This window comes from Antechinus flavipes, chromosome 3 (assembly GCF_016432865.1).
Source record: "Antechinus flavipes isolate AdamAnt ecotype Samford, QLD, Australia chromosome 3, AdamAnt_v2, whole genome shotgun sequence".
Lineage (NCBI taxonomy): Eukaryota > Metazoa > Chordata > Mammalia > Dasyuromorphia > Dasyuridae > Antechinus > Antechinus flavipes.
In genome coordinates, this window is record NC_067400.1 from 213,792,252 (window position 1) to 213,798,251 (window position 6,000).

At 31.7% G+C, this 6,000-nt stretch overlaps 1 long non-coding RNA gene across 2 annotated transcripts in view; it reads right to left on the reverse strand.

The window, feature by feature from the left end:
- The window catches only part of LOC127553657 (uncharacterized), a 90,024-nt gene extending 84,531 nt beyond the window's left edge, over positions 1 to 5,493 (reverse strand). The window contains exons 1-2 of one of the 2 annotated variants that reach the window (XR_007951795.1): positions 5,313 to 5,493; positions 2,244 to 2,381 (exon numbers count right to left, since the gene is read on the reverse strand). This is a non-coding gene — a long non-coding RNA (uncharacterized LOC127553657). The remainder of the gene's footprint in view (positions 1 to 2,243; positions 2,382 to 5,312) is intronic. The other variant, XR_007951794.1, reaches the window with a different exon arrangement.
- Positions 5,494 to 6,000: the final 507 nt, after the last annotated feature.

Consider the following 6,000-nt stretch of genomic DNA (forward strand, 5'->3'; position numbering starts at 1 on the left):
CATACACAGTGCTAGGCACTGTGCTACCTAAGCACTTTTATCAATGTTATCTTATTTGGGAATTATTATTATAAATATTACTTCAAAGGGAATATTGTAGGGCCTAAAGATATTCATTAATGGATTTGCTATTGAAAGTTCCCAGCATGGAGTTTATGGTGGAAAGATCAAAGCTGATTCAGAATTAACTTCTTATCAGTAATCAGCCTTTTCCTATTTGTGACATTACATCTAATTTCATTATTTTGTGATGTTTTGGGGGTACACTATGTTCAGCTCTCCTTTTCTTTCTTTTTTATTTTAATAGCTTTTTATTTTTCTAAATATATGCAAAGACAGTTTTCAATATTCACCTTTGCAAAACCTTGTGTTAAAAAATTTTGTCCCTTCCTCCCTTCTACCCCTCTCATAGACAGCAAGCAATCTAATATAGGCTAAATTTGTGCAATTTTTCTAAACATTTCCATATCCATGATGTTGTGCAAGAAAAATCAGTTCAAAAGATGAAAAAAAAACACAAGAAAAAAATCAAGCAAACAAACAACAACAACAAAAAGTCAAAATATTATGCTTTGATCCATATTCAGTTTCTATAGTTCTCTCTTTTGATGGCCTTTTTAAAAATGAGCCTGAAATTGCCTCAAATTACCTCATTGTTGAAAAGAGCCAAGCTCATCATAGTTGATTATCACATAATATTGTTGTTGTTGTGTATAATGTTCTTTTGGTTCTATTCATTTAGCTTAACATCAGTTCATCTAAATCTTTCTAGACTTTTTTGAAATCATCCTACTTTTCAATTCTTATAGAGTGATAATATTCCATTCCATTCATATTATCATAACTTATTAAACCATTCCCCAATAACATTTACAGAAAGGGCTGCTACAAATATTTTTGCACATGTGGGCTCTTTCCCCTTTTTTATGATAATCTTTGGGAAATCAACCCAAATATTGAACACATATTTCCTCAATTCTCTATATATTTTGCATGTCAGACTTCTGTCAGAAATATTTAAGCAAATATTTCCCCCAATCCATATATATTTAATTTTATTCTATCTACATTCAGTTTTTACAAATAACTTTTAATTTCATATAATTGAGATTATTTTGTACTTTCTGATATTTTATATCCTCTGGATACATATTTCTATTCATAATTGTAAAAAAATAAAGCTTTTAATTGTCCTCTGAATATTTCTCATATGACTATTTATGTTTAGGTAATCAATCCATTTAGAATTCGTTTTTAAATATACAAGATATATGTTATATATATTATATTATATCAAAATATTATAATATAACTAAGAAATAAGAGAAAAGAGGTGAAATGCTGATTTGAGCCTGTTTTTTTCATCAAACAGATTTTCAGATTTCCTAAGAGCTTTTGGTAAATGATGCTTTCCCCAGAAGTTTATGTTCTTTGATATAATAAACATTAGACTGTTAGGTACATTTGTCATGTTTCTCTAAACCTATGCAAAGATCTGCTTTTCTATTTTTTTCTAGTAATAGATAATGTAAATCAATAGTGTCAAACTCAAATAGAAACAGAAAACACTAAACTATACATTAGGAATCCTGAGAGGCACATCTTGACTCAGAAAGCCACACATTAAAAAAAAAATTAATACATCGATATATGAAAATAAAATAAGAACTACATTTTAGTCTGATTTGGATTACAGTTTGGAGTGTTCTAGGCTGTGTGTGGCTAGCAGGTTGCTTGTTGGACATCTCCAGTGTAGATCACTACTTTTGTGTAATTGTTTGTTTTTGCTTTTTGTGTAATAGTTTCAGAGCTATTAATATCAAACCTCAACACTTATTGTTTTATTGCATTATACTCTCTGATATTATTTAGCTTTTAATCTTTCACATGAAATTTGTAATTATTTCTGTCTTAATCTGTAAAATATGTAATTATTTAAATATATTAAGTATAATATATTATATATAAATATATACAAATAATATAAATAAATATTATATATTATAAAGCTAAGATATATTCATCTATATCTCCAATTTTAGTATCTTTTGATCTTGCTTTACTATTTGGAATATTTGTTGTCATAATTTTGTTCCTTCTTTATTCCTTCAATAATTTTTTGAAGTCTAACTACTCTAGGTTTTATTTTATTTCTTTTGTTCCTCATAATATCTTTTCTGGATTTTCAATCCTAGTTACTACAGTCACTTTTTTCTTTTGAAGTTTTCCTTCAGTTGTCTTACCTCATATTGGTAACACTTTCCTTTTTATTTGAGTGCTAGAGTAGTTTTGGATCTGATAATACCCTTCCTTTTTCCAATGCTGTATAATCAATTCTCTTCTTCAGTCATTGAGTCTGGGTAAATCAAATTAACTTCCACCTGTTAAAGGATGAAAAAATCTGATCCAACACACAATCTGCAGTGTAGAACACAGAGCAGAGGATAGGAATTGGGGTATATATCATCCTTGTCTAGGAGTAGCTTATAGGGATTTCTTTCCTTTTCCTGACCTTTATTAAAGTAAATTAATTTTTTTACTTAATAATTAACTTTTTTACTTAAATAAAGTAAATAAAGTATTCTACTTTACTTTGGAATATTTCTTGCTATTTTGTGGTTTTGAGGAGAGATTGAGTTTAATTGCCATCTCTCGATCATCTTGGTAGAAGTCTTAATGAAATTATTTATCAAAAGAAAATCAGGATTGATACCATTCACTCTCTTTAGTCATATTGCCACGTGGTAACCAGACAAGAGTATCATATTTATACTTCAAACAGTTACATTCATATTTATAGAGGCTGTAAAAGAAGTGTGATTCTTAGTACCCTCTGTTCCCACTCTGTCATTTTTGCTGCAGAAACAGAAGCAAAAGAGGAATGTATTGGATTGGGGGCCATTTTGTATTTGTCTTTGTTTCTTGGGTTGTCATGGACCACTTTTTTGTTACTTATTGGTCTTTGAATCATTATATGCATTCTTTGAAATATTTGGAAGAATCAGGCTATTTCATTTCTTAAGAAAGCTGAAGACAATTGAAGAACAAATTTCCAATTTTATCTACCCGCATTGAAAGACTAGTGGGAGAGAAACTATTTCCATAAAGGAAAATGAGTTTAATAAGCAGAAAAGCACAAACTATGAAAAGGATCATTAATCTAGAGTTTAAAGTAATAGTATTATAACATCATTAATAATAATAACTAGCATTTATATAACACTTTAAAATTTGCTAAATGCTTTAGAAATATTATTTATTTTACTCCTCAAAGAAACCTGGAAGGAAGGTGCTATTACTATTATTCTGATTTTACATGGGAGGAAACAAAATTAGATAGAGGTCAAATGACTCATCCAGAATCACACAGTGTCTGAGACCTAACTTCAACTCATCTTCCTGACTCCAGGCTCATTGCTTTGTTTACTGGTTCACAATTTTCCTGTAAATGTGCTATACTTTTCAAAATGCTTTCACAATCATTCTCATTTGATGTAGGTATTATAAAATTAAAAAATATGTGCATATTTATAATTTCTCTCTAGTGTCTTTAAAGTCATCTTGTCTAATTCTCTTACTTTTTTTTTGTAAATGAGGGAACTGAGGCCCAGAGATTAAATAATTTCCCTAAGGTCATATATGACTTAGCTGTATTTGGATTTAGGTTTGATGACTCCAAAGTTAATTCTCATTTCACTGTTCCATGTTGAAGATTTAATAAAGTAGAAAAACAGGGGTCATAGCTTGACAATCTAAGGAGGAAAACTAGGAATACATTATACAGACATCAAAGAAGGATTAAACTTTATATAAAATTGAAGTTCATTTGAGAATGAGGGCATTTGAAAGATATTTAACAGGTTTTGGGGAAAAAATCTGGGGTGTCATGTTTGATGTTTAAAACTGCTCATTAAAACCAATGAAAAGGTCCAGTACAGGGGATATAGAACCTGCCACGATTTTAAGGAAAAAAAGATGAAGCAATGTCAAACCTGTGAGTAAAGACTTCTAAAGCCAGTTAACAGATAATAATGGAGGCGGAGATGGGGAGAAAAGAGTAGACAAGCTACAGTTACAAAAAGGAAGGTGTAAAAAAGAATAATAACTCCTTATCTTGTAGAGAAGAAATTTTGAGGCAAAGAAATGCCTTTGTTTTAAGGCTAGATGCATAGACTAAACAGAAAAAGACATCCTAGAAAGCTAAAAGGAAAATAACGAATATTTGGCAGTATTGAATTTATAATTTATATTTAAGGATTGTAAAAATGTGGGGGAAAGAATTCCAATATACATGCATTTTATAATTTATAATAAAATGAAATCAACTAAGAAAAGATGTGAAAATATTGGGGAAATTATGGTATGTAACAGAAACATTAGACCATGGGATTAACTAAAGTGGACCATAAGTTTAAAAAAAAAATCAGTCTCATTGTCATGTTGCAGTGGAGAGGGTTTGGGAATTTGAGGTTAATCTGGTTTTAAAACTTGGCTTTGCAATTTACTATCCAGGTGAACTTGAGCCAATCATTTAACCTCTGTAGGCCTCAGTTCCTCATCTACAAAATAAATGAATTTGACTAAATGACTTATGAAGCCCCTTCCAACTCTAAATCTATAATCCTATAACCTATGAGCCATAATGAATATAAAGTGATAAGATAGAATTATGAACAAGGTACTGTGGAAAAGTCAAAATAATAGGTTTAAGGTCAAGCTAATTATCATCCTTACCTTTCAATCTCTACCTTTTGTTTCAATTAAAAACAAACCAAAACCAAGGTAACTATCTTTGGAGTCAAAGGTCTTGAATCCAAGTTACTTGGCTGCCATTAATTACTGATACAACTGTGGGCAAGTTACTGCATTTCTCTCTAGTTGACAGCTACAAAAGTCTCTTCCAGCTCTATGTTTGCCCAACAAGCATCAGAAGGAAATCAGTTTTTTATGATTTAGATGAGGCTGTTTCAGATTCTTTTTAGCAATTATCTGATTCCACAGCATGATTGCTACTTCCATGGTGACGACAATATACTGAACTCTACGTTGTTCTGGAATAAAAGTGGTGTAGGTGGAGAACAAGCTGTCACCTTTTAAAATCTGATATTTTTTTGACTTTCCAGCTAAATCATATTTTGTATTGTGGGGCAACACCAAATGAAAGAGGTCAAGGAAATACAGATTGTTAAAAAAAAAAAAAAAAATCATGGCCAAACCTAAAAATAGCAAAGACTGATCAGACAGGGCAATACAATACATGGACCCTTGCAGTGTTGTTTTTAGCTAATCCAAGGAAAAAGCCTGCTTCTTACCTTGATAAACTGTTCTCAATAGGTCAGAGGCAGCAGCTTTCCTTATCAGCACCAGGAGTTTAAATGTCAGCGATTAAGCGTTTCCATGGAGATCCCTCTGAGTTTCACAAATGTGGGCACATTATTTACGCCCACACTCTGGAGGATAAATGATAATGGCAAAGCATTTTGTTGTACCCTATCATCCCCAGCACAAGTGGTGCAGCTGGACTCGGAAATGTGGCAGCCGAGAACTGTGCTAGATTTCAATTAGGAGATGAACACCTGTTCATTTTGATTTCCACAAATAGTTCCTTGTAGGATACACAGGCAGGCTTATCCGGAATATATTTTGTTTCAACAAGATTCAATAGAGGAAGGCAAGCACAGGTGAAATGCATTAACTAACGAATTCTTCCTAGGCCATGAACTGAGCAGGACAGCACCTGGGTGATCTTCACACAGAAAAATAGTGGCTGGTTTACATAATCTCAACCTGTGATTCACAAATAGACATTTTAGCTAAAACGCTTTTCTGGTTAGGAAGAATATAGATAACACTCTTCTTAACGCACCCATTCCTTCAGAGTTAAGATTGTTTTCCATGATAGAATTCAATTTTTAATAGAGTTTTTGCTGGGTAGTTGTCAGTTGTGTCAATGGTTTCATTGTTGAGTAGGCAGCGGGAGATGATATGTAGCAACTTCCT